Source organism: Aulonocara stuartgranti, assembly GCF_965226115.1.
Source record: "Aulonocara stuartgranti genome assembly, chromosome: 11".
NCBI classification, from domain to species: domain Eukaryota; kingdom Metazoa; phylum Chordata; class Actinopteri; order Cichliformes; family Cichlidae; genus Aulonocara; species Aulonocara stuartgranti.
The window spans coordinates 34,626,924-34,641,287 of record NC_138947.1 but is presented as its reverse complement, the minus strand read 5'-3'; the positions used below and the strand labels follow the sequence as shown (position 1 = coordinate 34,641,287).

Below are 14,364 nucleotides of genomic sequence, written 5' to 3'. Positions count from 1 at the left end.
AAAGCCATGAATACGTATTTCTGAGTCTTCTATCAAAAGTTACAGCTGTCTTTATGAAGACCATGAAAAACGCTTTATTTCACCACGTTGGTGCGTTTCTCGCTATTACATGCATTTGAATGGGGAACTCGCACGAAACAAAGCATAGGTTTTCATTATGTGAATAACTTTAACATCTTAGCTCAAACAGCTGCAAAACCTGTTTGTCCAGCCCATAAATATGTGTGTCTGAGTCTTCTATCAAAAGTTACAGCTGTATTTACAAAGACCATGAAAAACGCTTTATTTCACCACGTTGGTGCGTTTCTCGCTATTACATCCATTTGAATGGAGTTCTCGCCCGACACAAAGTATAGGTTTTCATTATGTGAATAACTTTAACATCTTAGCTCAAACAGCTGCAAACCTGTTTGCCCAGCACGGGGATATTGAATTCTATAAGATAAAGCCATAAATATGTATTTCTGAGTCTTCTATCAAAAGTTACACCGATTTATATGACGTTGTGCAAAAACGCTTTATATCGCCAAGACAGTGCGTTTCTGACGATTACATGCATTTGAATGGGGAACTCGCACGAAACAAAGTATAGGTTTTCATTATGTGAATAACTTTAACATCTCAGCTTAAACAGCTGCAAAACCTGTTTGACCAGCACGGGGATATTGAGTTCTATAAGATGAAGCCATAAACATGTGTGTCTGAGTCGTCTATCAAAAGTTACAGCTGTCTTTATGAAGACCATGAAAAACGCTTTATTTCACGACGTTATTGCGTTTCTCGCTATTACATGCATTTGAATGGAGTTCTAGCCCGACACAAAGTAGTTTTCATTTTGTGAATAACTTGAAAATCTTAGCTCAAACAGCTGCAAAACCTGTTTGCCCAGCACGGGGAAATTGAATTCTATAAGATGAAGCCATAAACATGTGTGTCTGAGTCGTCTATCAAAAGTTACAGCTGTCTTTATGAAGACCATGAAAAACGCTTTATTTCACCACGTTGGTGCGTTTCTCGCTATTACATGCATTTGAATGGGGAACTCGCACGAAACAAAGTATAGGTTTTCATTATGTGAATAACTTGAAAATCTTAGCTCACACAGCTGCAAAACCTTTTTGCCCAGCACGGGGATACTGAATTCTATAAGATAAAGCCATAAATATGTATTTCTGAGTCTTCTATCAAAAGTTACAGCTGTCTTTATGAAGACCATGAAAAACGCTTTATTTCACCACGTTGGTGCGTTTCTCGCTATTACATGCATTTGAATGGAGTTCTCGCCCGACACAAAGTATAGGTTTTCATTATGTGAATAACTTTAAAATCTTAGCTCAAACAGCTGCAAAACCTGTTTGCCCAGCCCATAAATATGTATTTCTGAGTCTTCTATCAAAAGTTACAGCTGTCCTTATGAAGACCATGAAAAACGCTTTATTTCACCACGTTAGTGCGTTTCTCGCTATTACATGCATTTGAATGGAGTTCTCGCCCGACACAAAGTATAGGTTTTCATTACGTGACTAACTTTAACATCTTAGCTCAAACAGCTGCAAAACCTGTTTGCCCAGCACGGGGATATTGAATTCTATAAGATGAAGCCATAAACATGGTAAATGGTAAATGGCCTGCATTTTTATAGCGCTTTTCTAGTCCATAGGACCCCAAAGCGCTTTACACTACATTCAGTCATTCACCCATTCACACACACATTCACACACTGGCGATGGCAAGCTACATTGTAGCCACAGCTGCCCTGGGGCGCACTGACAGAGGCGAGGCTGCCGGACAAAGGCGCCACCGGGCCCTCTGATAAACATGTGTGTCTGAGTCTTCTATCAAAAGTTACAGCTGTCTTTATGAAGACCATGAAAAACGCTTTATTTCACCACGTTAGTGCCTTTCTCGCTATTACATGCATTTGAATGGAGTTCTCGCCCGACACAAAGTATAGGTTTTCATTATGTGAATAACTTTAACATCTTAGCTCAAACAGCTGCAAAACCTGTTTGCCCAGCACGGGGATATTGAATTCTATAAGATAAAGCCATAAATATGTATTTCTGAGTCTTCTATCAAAAGTTACAGCTGTCTTTATAAAGACCATGAAAAACGCTTTATTTCACCACGTTAGTGCGTTTCTCGCTATTACATGCATTTGGACTCTGACCAGCAACATCCAGCAAGACCCAGACAGCGTTTTCTATCTCCCAGCTGGAGGTTTTTGTTTGTCTGTGACTGGAGAGTCAGATTTTTGTTGAGCTTCACACTTGCAGAGGTAAGTCAGTTTGCAGAGATCCCTCCCACCCTGGCTTTTATGTGCTAGATTTCTTATCTGAAACAGTAATATTTCAGTGACTGCTGCTTATACCACAGGTTAATACACGCTACTGATCCGTGATAGGAGAATCATCAATTTTGCCAGCAAAGAAGCCTGGTGGATGTTTGTTTACAGTCTGATGATGGGACATCATGCTCTGCATCTTTAAAGTTTGTCTCTTGATTATTATTCATACCCAGTAATGTGAAGTATGCTCATATCTACTATAACTGAACCAACCTGGTGCTCTTCATTTATGGAGGCTGTTGAGTCTGAATGTTGGATGTTGTGTATCTCGTGTTCTCTGGGCTTTGTTGTCCTCAGTCTTTTTGCAGGATCAGAAAACAAAACCAGGAGGCGCGTAAATGTTTCTTCTCCATGATGTTTCTTCAAATGTTTCTTCTGGATGATGATAAGACTGTGACACGGGATGCCACCTTTGGTCTTGTGATGAAGCAAAGCTCAGGAAGAAGTGGGATTAAATGGTACCAATATGTTGAGAAGGATGTACAGGGGCACCTGCAGCCAAATCCAAGCTTCAGCTTAGTTGTAGTTGCAGAACGCTATAGGACTGAGACATCTAAGGCATCAAATGTTTGATTAAACGGATGAAAAAGAGAAGTTTTTTCCCTATAATTATCACTTCTTAAAATCTGTAGCAACTTCAAGTCTGTCAGCGTGCTGAGCATGCTCAGAATGTGACAATATATTTTTGTTCAATATTTAATTTCTTTCAGTTGCAATTGTTAAATGAAAAAAAAAAAATTCTTATAATTTAGCAAACGAATTTATCAAAAAAATATATATACATATATCTGTATTAGTTTTAATGAATTAATTTGACACCTGTATTGAAAATACCATATTGTATTCATACAGAATCAGTATGGTATCATTGTTTGTCTGTTCACTGATTGTTGAAGCTAAGAGCTAGTTTGATCTGTTTAGATCTAAAGTATCCAAAGTTGAGCTCTAATGTTTCTTCACCCCTGTGTGTGTGATATGTGATTTCCTACATGCTGGCAGAGCGGCTGTTTGTGCTCACAGATGGTGACAGTGTGGAGAGACGGCGGTGTTTCCTCAGAAGAACCAGCAGAGTCACAAAGGACACCAGTCCATCTCACCACCTTGACTTGCTGACTGATGTTCGTCTGCACTGCACAGAGGAAATCAACTGACCGAGGTTTGTCCAGTGACGTGTTATGAAATGTATATTTGTTTTATGCTTACAGATATGTTTTTCTTGACAGAGGCTCTGCAGAGGTTAGACAAAGCAAAGAAAATATGTGCTTTACATTTTGCTGTGATTTATTGAGATATTTGTTGCCTGATGTTCAGCAGGAATGGAGAAATAGAATCAAAGGGAGATGTTTTTGTAATGATGTAAGTAAATCTTCATTATTATTTATTCTTGGTTATATTAGGAGTGTTTCTGAGTGAGGGGGAGAGGAGTCATCATCCAGGTAAAGTGACGTGGATCAGTGGATACACTTGTCTCCCCTTTAAAGGAGACGATCCAAGTCATCCTTAAATGTTAGTGCTTTCAAATACACAAACATTTTTAAAGGACAAAAATGAACATCCAACTTTGACTGTAACACAAAATAAATCTTTGCATGTGTGTTTTCAAACTCTCAGATGAGCAGTATATCAGTCTTGGACTGTCTAACCTGCCGGAGCAGCACTGAATGACCACCACACATGAGCATGTTCCTGCAACATTCAGCATCTGATCTGTCATCTGTGTGCTTCTGCTTTTGGTAAGTAGAGTTACCCAACTCCAGTAACTCTAAACACATGCCATCCATTTCTAACGGCCTGGTTACTTCCTGTCAGTTACTTTAGAAACCATGTGGTCACCTGACCTAACACTGTTTCTTCTTCTTCCCCCTTAATGTTGAAGTGTCAAATGTCAAACAGCTGGAGAGGAAACTACACCAGTGTACTGGGATGTTTCAGCAACACGTGCCAGATGCTGTTCCTTCATGGTGACATCACCAGAGACAGTCCCGCCCACCTCAGGACCCATTGATTATGATGATCTGATCCATCAAACCCCCAGCAGGTGAACCTTATTCATGACATAACACCGCAACAATGTAAAAAATTAAACAGCAACAGTCTAAATGTAAAGTGCATTCTAAAGTCCTCTTCAATAAATTGTATGCAAAGAGTCATTCAGGTCACTACAGAACCCAGAGTCTTCATCATTAAATCTCTGGTTGCTTCATTTTTCTATCCTATACCAGATATTTTAAAGGTTAGCTTAGGTAAAGTTCCATTCTCATGGTGAGGCAAAGTGCTTTATGTGTGTGTCATGAACGGCTATAAAAGGCCTATAATCAAAGAACAAAGCGGGGTTTGAGTTCGAGTTGCGGCAGAATGTCACTACTTGTAAATGGAACGCAGCCTTCCTACGGCAGACAGCTAATAACAGGAATCGGACGCGGTCCAGCCAAGTCCACAGCAACCACCATAGCAACCTTCTAGCATGACCTTAAAAACATATTCTGTCTTCATAACTATCAAAAACGTGAAATGATTTGCAAAGTGTGAAAGTGTTACAGCTGCAGAGAGCTATGGCGGTATCTTTGGAAGCTGTTTACACAGCTAATAATATACGATGTAACCATGGAGACAGTCAGTCACGTGAGCTAGCGGTGCATGTTTACTACAGTAAATAAGGTGATTGTGTGCACAGCATCCACACTCTGCAGGGGGTAAAGACATTACTTCAATATTGTTTTATATTGATATATATTTGCCTTCTGTTGACCATCACCTCAGGTTCACCATTACAGTTTCAGCATACAGATGCACACTGTCTAAACACATTCAAACTTGAAAATCTTGATTTTTAAATTTTTAAATTTTTAAATTCAAACTTCAAACTTGAAAATCTTAGCTCAAACAGCTGCAAAACCTATTTCCTCAGCACTGAGATGCTGAATTCTAGAAGGCAAAGCCATAAATATGTGTGTGTGATTCTTCTATCAACAGTTACAGCTGTCTTCTTGAAGTTGATACTGACCCAGGGTCAGTGTAAAATACAATCCTAGCTGTGTGAACAAAGCCTGGCTCCTTTAATCCTGCATGACAAACCTCAGGATGCAGGTTATTATTACTCTTTCCTGCTGGCACACCTGTCACACCTGAGAGTCAGCTAGAAACTTACAGTGACGTGGACATCATGCAAAGACTGCCAGACTCTGTAATACTGCAAATGATCAGTGACTCAGGTTATCACTAAACTTTAAACAGCACCTCTGTGTGCTGAACATCTAGGATTGAGTCAGGCTGCGTTGACTGTGGGACTTTAATGTGTTAAAAGCAGGTTGAAGACAGCTCAGAAACATTTGAAGATTAAAATTTAGCATTATGGCTGCTGGTGGTTTGTAAAGCCTATACTCAGCTGTAGTTTTTGTTACTAATTTATGTTTGTTGTTGTTTAACACAGATTTCAGAAGAGCAAATATGCTTAATAGTTTAACTAGATTTCATTTGTCAGTGTGGGACTGCTGAGTCACCTGAAGAACTCATTTCATTCATTCTCCACATGATGTTCATTTACAGAAATGTTTCACAGGAACTGATTTCTGCCAAAGGTTGAACTAGTGTGTTTCCATAGATTACCTCTGTATGAATGTACTTCTTAAATGAAGGCAAGTGTTTGTCCTTTTTTGTTCCTCAGGTACAGTACGTGATATCTTGATATCAGGCGGTCAACACTGGGGGAAGACAAGAAGCAGACGTACTTCCAAGAGGGAGCTGCAGTGAGGACACAGCCAGGTCACTGAGTCAGAGGTCAGAATCTGAAACAGCTCAGGTTTATATTTTAGGGGTTATAAAAAATCAAAATGTATTTATGAAGAAACCTTTAAATAATAGTCATAATTATGATTATTATAAGAAATATCAAACATTTAAGTGGATTTTCTGTTACACATATCGTGTTAGCCCTGCGATAAACTGGCAGCCTGTCTTTGTCCTGTATCAGCTGGGATAGGCTTCATCCTCCCGCAATCCTGAATTGGATATATTGTATTCCAATTATGTAATCTGATCATTTACAAACTCAAGGTATCTAATCAAAATGTAAGTAATAATTATAAAATGGGAAAGCAGAAATAAGTGTGACATAAATGTAAATGTGTTAGCTGACATAGAGGACAGCTACATGCAGTCTGAAAAACCTTTGTTGTCAAGTTTGCAGGTATATCAGCACGAGACATTCTTACATAGAAGAGACATTAAAGTCTCTGACTCAGTGAAGCATTATTGGTCCCGTCTGTTTGGATAAATATAGTAAGTTGATGTATGTCCATTTATTGACACATTTTCTTAAGTGCTTATCCAGTTCAGGATCACAGTGGAGCTGCAGCTGGATATGTTCATTAAATAAACCTTACAAAAGTTAACAATAAACCTGCATCCCTGTATGTTGTTGTCCACAGGATGAGAAAATCAAACTGGAAGACTGTGGATCATGTTAATAAATGTTTGTGTGTTTATGCCTGTGTCTTTCACAGGAGGCGCTGGAAGGTTTCCCTAATAGTTCCTGGTGAATCAAAGCAGAACCATAAAGGTTGCTGGATTGCATGATGGCCTTACCCCTGAGCAGTCTTCCTGTTAAAGGAGGAACCAGTTAGAAGCTGTTTTCAAAGTAGCTGAGCAGATTTCATCTCAAGTAAGCGATTAACTGTTTGTTCATCTGTTCTGCCACTTAAAGAGCATTTAAGGACGTCTTTTGAGTGTCCAGCTGAATTAATTCTACTGGCTCTCATGGTCATTTGTTATTATAGACATATTTTTCATGTTCATCCAGCTATTTAGTAAATTCTATCTATTTAGTAATATCCGTCAGCTATAAAATGTAATATAAATATAAAAAATATCTAAATATCTCCTGCCCTTTATATTTTAATGATGTAAGTCTGTTATCGTGTTACATTAGCATTCCTCACATATCAATGAGATGCTGTACAGTACAATCCTACTGACGCAGCAGAGGGATAACAACGGCTATTCAACATCGTTACACGACACATTCGAGCTGCATGACGCAGACAAAGTGACTAAATCATCTTTTTGTGGTTTATTGTCTTCAAACCAGCAGACAAAGCCGATTGCAGAAGATGTCGGAGAAGAACTTCAGGCCGTGTACTGAAAAGGTATTTTTTTCTTGTTATCAAAAGACGTTTGGAGTGGCAGCTTCTACAACTGGTTGTGCTAAAGTAAAGCTTACAGTCTAAGAAATCACAGTGTTGAAATTCAGCACAAAGAGAAAAGCTCACTTGTTTGAATTTATTTACAATCATAGTTTTATAAATTCTGACTGTAAACATCTTTTACAGCTTTGATATTGTTTGACACTAGATATCAGGTTTAATTTAAAGGTTTCTGTGTTCCCATTTACACTGACCAGTGTTTCACTTTAACTGTAACACATTCATTATTTAGATCCAACATTTCTAAGAGAAATAACTGAATGTAAAAAATGGCAGCCCTCAGGCCAGGTTTAATTGATAGAGATATATGCATGCATTGTGAAATTTATGTATCCCATATAATTGCTATTCACCTAATCATGGCATACCCACCCCTTCCTCCCTAGTTAACTGCAACCCAAAAGAACTAGTGGGGCTATTTACACACTCACAACCAGTGTGGGGTAAAAAGAGCCACCAAAAAGCTGTCAGCCACAGATGTGCTATAAGAGTTAGAAACTCTACTTATGGAGAAACTTTCTACGTCTAACAGGGGACAGGTACTCCTGCCCAAATAACATGATATAACCCCACATACAGCCCAGCCATAAAATGAACCAAGTCATTTAATTCAAGACAGCATGGGACCAAATGCATGTAACCAGCCTGCACCAACCTGGCATTTCTTCCTCCTGAATTAAATGAATGAATGGATGAAAGTTAAATGACTACAAACCTAAAGCGACTAGTTCCCACACTGGAGCTCCCTGACACTGTGTGTTAACCGTATTTAGCTTGTATCAACAGTTGTAACAGGCTAAGCCACTTGAGACACTGCATTGAATTTGTTCCTGTCTTAATGATTTCAGCTGACTGGTTTCAACTCAGATGTTCTGCTTTTTCCTTTCAGTAGATCAAATCAGCTCGTGCTCCTTCTGCTTCCAATTTAATAGCAAGAAGAAGAAGAAGAAGAATGCTTCAGCGAAGTGGCGTTCATGGTCTCAGTGAACAGTCATGGTCACACACTGCATGTGGTTTTAAAAGCAACATGTCTGTTCACCACAACAATGGAGACGTGTAATATTAGTGCAGCTACGGTTTGTTCTTGAACATCAGTTCTGTTTTCTACTTTGATCACTTAGACCAAAAAAGTGTTGTTTTCAGACTCTTTCTTTTAAAGCTATAAAGCACCCGCTCATTTTTTATTACAATTAGTTTCACATAAATGTTAGTGTTTCCTTTATGATCTTTTAATGCTTACACTACACTGTACACATTAGAGACATTTCTGTTACCTGTTTCTGTTGACTCAGAGTTGTGAAATGTTCTTTTATTTAGTGCACAATATGAAGTTCATAATTTTCTTACAAATAAAACTCTAATGACAAACATGAACAGCTGTGCTTATTTCTGAGACATGAGTTTTTGAATGTGTTTAGACAGTGTGCATCTGTATGCTGAAACTGTAATGGTGAACCTGAGGTGATGGTCAACAGAAGGCAAATATATATCAATATAAAACAATATTGAAGTAATGTCTTTACCCCCTGCAGAGTGTGGATGCTGTGCACACAATCACCTTATTTACTGTAGTAAACATGCACCGCTAGCTCACGTGACTGACTGTCTCCATGGTTACATCGTATATTATTAGCTGTGTAAACAGCTTCCAAAGATACCGCCATAGCTCTCTGCAGCTGTAACACTTTCACACTTTGCAAATCATTTCACGTTTTTGATAGTTATGAAGACAGAATATGTTTTTAAGGTCATGCTAGAAGGTTGCTATGGTGGTTGCTGTGGACTTGGCTGGACCGCGTCCGATTCCTGTTATTAGCTGTCTGCCGTAGGAAGGCTGCGTTCCATTTACAAGTAGTGACATTCTGCCGCAACTCGAACTCAAACCCCGCTTTGTTCTTTGATTATAGGCCTTTTATAGCCGTTCATGACACACACATAAAGCACTTTGCCTCACCATGAGAATGGAACTTTACCTAAGCTAACCTTTAAAATATCTGGTATAGGATAGAAAAATGAAGCAACCAGAGATTTAATGATGAAGACTCTGGGTTCTGTAGTGACCTGAATGACTCTTTGCATACAATTTATTGAAGAGGACTTTAGAATGCACTTTACATTTAGACTGTTGCTGTTTAATTTTTTACATTGTTGCGGTGTTATGTCATGAATAAGGTTCACCTGCTGGGGGTTTGATGGATCAGATCATCATAATCAATGGGTCCTGAGGTGGGCGGGACTGTCTCTGGTGATGTCACCATGAAGGAACAGCATCTGGCACGTGTTGCTGAAACATCCCAGTACACTGGTGTAGTTTCCTCTCCAGCTGTTTGACATTTGACACTTCAACATTAAGGGGGAAGAAGAAGAAACAATGTTAGGTCAGGTGACCACATGGTTTCTAAAGTATCTGACAGGAAGTAACCAGGCCGTTAGAAATGGATGGCATGTGTTTAGAGTTACTGGAGTTGGGTAACTCTACTTACCAAAAGCAGAAGCACACAGATGACAGATCAGATGCTGAATGTTGCAGGAACATGCTCATGTGTGGTGGTCATTCAGTGCTGCTCCGGCAGGTTAGACAGTCCAAGACTGATATACTGCTCATCTGAGAGTTTGAAAACACACATGCAAAGATTTATTTTGTGTTACAGTCAAAGTTGGATGTTCATTTTTGTCCTTTAAAAATGTTTGTGTATTTGAAAGCACTAACATTTAAGGATGACTTGGATCGTCTCCTTTAAAGGGGAGACAAGTGTATCCACTGATCCACGTCACTTTACCTGGATGATGACTCCTCTCCCCCTCACTCAGAAACACTCCTAATATAACCAAGCAAATAAATAATATTGAAGATTTACTTACATCATTACAAAAACATCTCCCTTTGATTCTATTTCTCCATTCCTGCTGAACATCAGGCAACAAATATCTCAATAAATCACAGCAAAATGTAAAGCACATATTTTCTCTGCTTTGTCTAACCTCTGCAGAGCCTCTGTCAAGAAAAACATATCTGTAAGCATAAAACAAATATACATTTCATAACACGTCACTGGACAAACCTCGGTCAGTTGATTTCCTCTGTGCAGTGCAGACGAACATCAGTCAGCAAGTCAAGGTGGTGAGATGGACTGGTGTCCTTTGTGACTCTGCTGGTTCTTCTGAGGAAACACCGCTGTCTCTCCACACCGTCACCATCTGTGAGCACAAACAGCCGCTCTGCCAGCATGTAGGAAATCACATATCACACACACAGGGGTGAAGAAACATTAGAGCTCAACTTTGGATACTTTAGATCTAAACAGATCAAACTAGCTCTTAGCTTCAACAATCAGTGAACAGACAAACAATGATACCATACTGATTCTGTATGAATACAATATGGTATTTTCAATACAGGTGTCAAATTAATTCATTAAAACTAATACAGATATATGTATATATATTTTTTTGATAAATTCGTTTGCTAAATTATAAGAATTTTTTTTTTTCATTTAACAATTGCAACTGAAAGAAATTAAATATTGAACAAAAATATATTGTCACATTCTGAGCATGCTCAGCACGCTGACAGACTTGAAGTTGCTACAGATTTTAAGAAGTGATAATTATAGGGAAAAAACTTCTCTTTTTCATCCGTTTAATCAAACATTTGATGCCTTAGATGTCTCAGTCCTATAGCGTTCTGCAACTACAACTAAGCTGAAGCTTGGATTTGGCTGCAGGTGCCCCTGTACATCCTTCTCAACATATTGGTACCATTTAATCCCACTTCTTCCTGAGCTTTGCTTCATCACAAGACCAAAGGTGGCATCCCGTGTCACAGTCTTATCATCATCCAGAAGAAACATTTGAAGAAACATCATGGAGAAGAAACATTTACGCGCCTCCTGGTTTTGTTTTCTGATCCTGCAAAAAGACTGAGGACAACAAAGCCCAGAGAACACGAGATACACAACATCCAACATTCAGACTCAACAGCCTCCATAAATGAAGAGCACCAGGTTGGTTCAGTTATAGTAGATATGAGCATACTTCACATTACTGGGTATGAATAATAATCAAGAGACAAACTTTAAAGATGCAGAGTATGATGTCCCATCATCAGACTGTAAACAAACATCCACCAGGCTTCTTTGCTGGCAAAATTGATGATTCTCCTATCACGGATCAGTAGCGTGTATTAACCTGTGGTATAAGCAGCAGTCACTGAAATATTACTGTTTCAGATAAGAAATCTAGCACATAAAAGCCAGGGTGGGAGGGATCTCTGCAAACTGACTTACCTCTGCAAGTGTGAAGCTCAACAAAAATCTGACTCTCCAGTCACAGACAAACAAAAACCTCCAGCTGGGAGATAGAAAACGCTGTCTGGGTCCTGCTGGATGTTGCTGGTCAGAGTCCACACATTAGCAGAGTGCTTCTTGGTCCCACTGACCCATATGGACAGTGACTGTGGAGAACTGTTCTGGAAAACAGAAAAGAGAATTAAAATAACAAAAAGCCAAAGTGGATTTCCACAAAGACTCTCTTGGAATCAGCAATCAAAAAATCACTGGTTCATATTTCAATTAAATATGAACACGTTCCTTAAATGTACGCAGTTCAGATCTGATTTCATTTAATTTCCTTCACACAGCACATTCATCCAGGCTGACAGGTAAACATAGAATTAATCTCAGGTAACATGACTCATAGTAGAGATTCAGTAAGAAATATTGCTAGCTCTAATATTATTACCACACAATCCAAGGACACACCAACAGCTCAGATTTCTAGAACTATTTAAACAAATGTCTTCTGAATATTCAATTCAGGTTCACAGTGGGAGGGGGGGGGGGGGGGGGGGGGTCATGGAATTTATTAAATAAAGTCTGCAACACAGAAAGAGCTGTGATCAAGCTATTTATTACTGCGCACAGGAGAGCAAACACACATCAAACATCACAGTTCAGTCATGTCAGCTCTGCCACTTCACGTGTCTCGCTATGAAACCTAACGGATCAATGGTTATGCTGTTTTGTGCCCTTGGCGTTATCAGCACCTGTAAAGGGAGTTGTTTTCTCAAACTGCTGAAGTAAGTTCATCTAGTTTTAGAAACTTTCACTGAACAGTCTATAACAGTGTCACAACTAAGCATATGCATAAGCACTTAAATACTTTAAATGAGAATAACAAAAAATTTCTATTACAGGAGCTAGAGCCTAGGTAGAGCACACCTGGACAGCTCACCAGTCTGTCAGAGGACTAACACAGATGCAGCCTGACTCAATCCTAAATGTTCAGCACACAGAGACACAGAGGTACCGTTTAAAGTTTAGTGTTAACTTGAGTCACTGATCATTTGCAGTATTACAGAGTCTGGCAGTCTTTGCATGATGTCCACGTCACTGTACGTTTCTAGCTGACTCTCAGGTGTGACAGGTGTGCCAGCAGGAAAGAGTAATAATAGCCTGCATCCTGAGGTTTTTCATGCAGGATTAAAGGAGCCAGGCTTTATTCACACAGCTAGGATTGTATTTTACACTGACCCTGGGTCAGTATAAGTATCATACAGTTTAAACGAAGCACTGAAACTTGCACATATTTATTACAGATGCACTGAAGCTAATCGAGATATTTGCTGTCAGTCTGTGGCTGCGATTAAACACTTTACTGGAAACTTTATTAACTAGCAACTTCGTCAGTCATGACAGAAGCTAATATTTCTGTGCTAACATCGTTTAAACAGTAGCAGCTTTACTCCAATATAAGCTAACGTTTACACCGTAACTTTAAGCTAGCACCATAAAGACGGTAAAACACATAATAACATCTATAAATGCATCTTAAAGCTGTTATATTAGCACTCGGTGTATTACTAACATAACCACATTAACATTACTGACACTCGCTGAAATGGTTTAAATGGTATTACCTGTAAACACTGCTGTATCCACCGGATTGCAGCCAGAGTGGATTCTGGAGTCTTCCCACGCTCCTGTTAGTGATCCTCCATCTGGATGGATGATAACAACCTTCTGAACAATCTAGCAGGAGATAGTCCATATCTATGGGACTGATTTGTGCTAATAACGCCCATTGTATGGACTGATAACAGCCGAAGCGGGTGAATAAAGTCACCCAGTCGCTAGCTGTGCCATTACCCAGCATACACCAGCACAATATTAGGCACAGCACCACCATAGACATTTTCAGTGGTTTTGAATGCAGGACATGGTTATCTTACCTTGTAAAATGCATGACAATAAAACAGCTAACCACCATAAAATGGTATCGTGTGTGTATGTATGTGCATGTGCGTGTGTGTGTGTGTGTGTGCGTGTGTGTGTGTGTGTGTGTGTGTGTGTGTGTGTGTGTGTGTGAGAGAGAGAGAAAGACAGAGAGAGGGGGGTGGGGGAGAGATCAAAGGCGTGCGTTTATGTGCCTCCTCTCTCTTATTGGATGTATGGTATAGCATGTTTATTCAGGTGCACCTTTGAAGTCTATGAGAATACTTTGCAGCCTGGTCTGAGTGGTCATTTCTGCACAGACACAATGAAGCGTGCACTCAGTTTAGAGGAGGCTGTTGCTGCAGTTTTGCACTCTCCACAAGCAGTGGAGATACTTCTGACAGCGAAGAAGAATTTTTGCCAGGCACCGAGGAGCTTTGCAGCTCATGTGAGGAGGAGGAGAAGGAGAAGGAGGAAGAAGAGCAGGAGGAAGAGACAAGACTGGAGGATGGCCAGTGGAGATCTAAAAATGGAGAAATCATGTGGCAACCCACACACGAAGAGGTCCTGCCATTTTTTCCTCCTCCCATTTTAACCCCAGGAC

At 39.6% G+C, this 14,364-nt stretch overlaps 2 long non-coding RNA genes across 11 annotated transcripts; one reads left to right on the top strand and one right to left on the bottom strand.

Moving 5' to 3' along the window:
- Nucleotides 1–2,014: 2,014 nt before the first annotated feature.
- On the top strand, nt 2,015–9,803 carry LOC309716925. 7 transcript variants are annotated; one of them, XR_014279555.1, is made up of 6 exons: nt 2,015–2,278; nt 2,405–3,503; nt 3,745–4,080; nt 4,224–4,385; nt 6,012–7,007; nt 7,437–7,887. It is a non-coding gene; the product is annotated as an uncharacterized lncRNA (long non-coding RNA). The 7 variants fall into 7 exon arrangements; XR_014279556.1 differs by having other exon boundaries at nt 2,019–2,278; nt 6,012–6,625; nt 6,850–7,887; XR_014279554.1 differs by lacking the exon at nt 7,437–7,887 and adding an exon at nt 9,721–9,803 and having other exon boundaries at nt 2,030–2,278; nt 6,012–6,041.
- LOC309716926 lies at nt 9,803–13,945 on the bottom strand. Of its 4 annotated transcripts, none has more exons than XR_014279563.1 (7): nt 13,778–13,944; nt 13,466–13,546; nt 11,835–12,016; nt 11,308–11,468; nt 10,611–10,767; nt 10,032–10,367; nt 9,803–9,888 (listed from the first exon to the last, which is right to left on the bottom strand). It is a non-coding gene; the product is annotated as an uncharacterized lncRNA (long non-coding RNA). The 4 variants fall into 4 exon arrangements; XR_014279564.1 differs by having other exon boundaries at nt 10,032–10,153; nt 10,259–10,367; nt 13,466–13,943; XR_014279562.1 differs by having other exon boundaries at nt 13,466–13,944.
- Nucleotides 13,946–14,364: the final 419 nt, after the last annotated feature.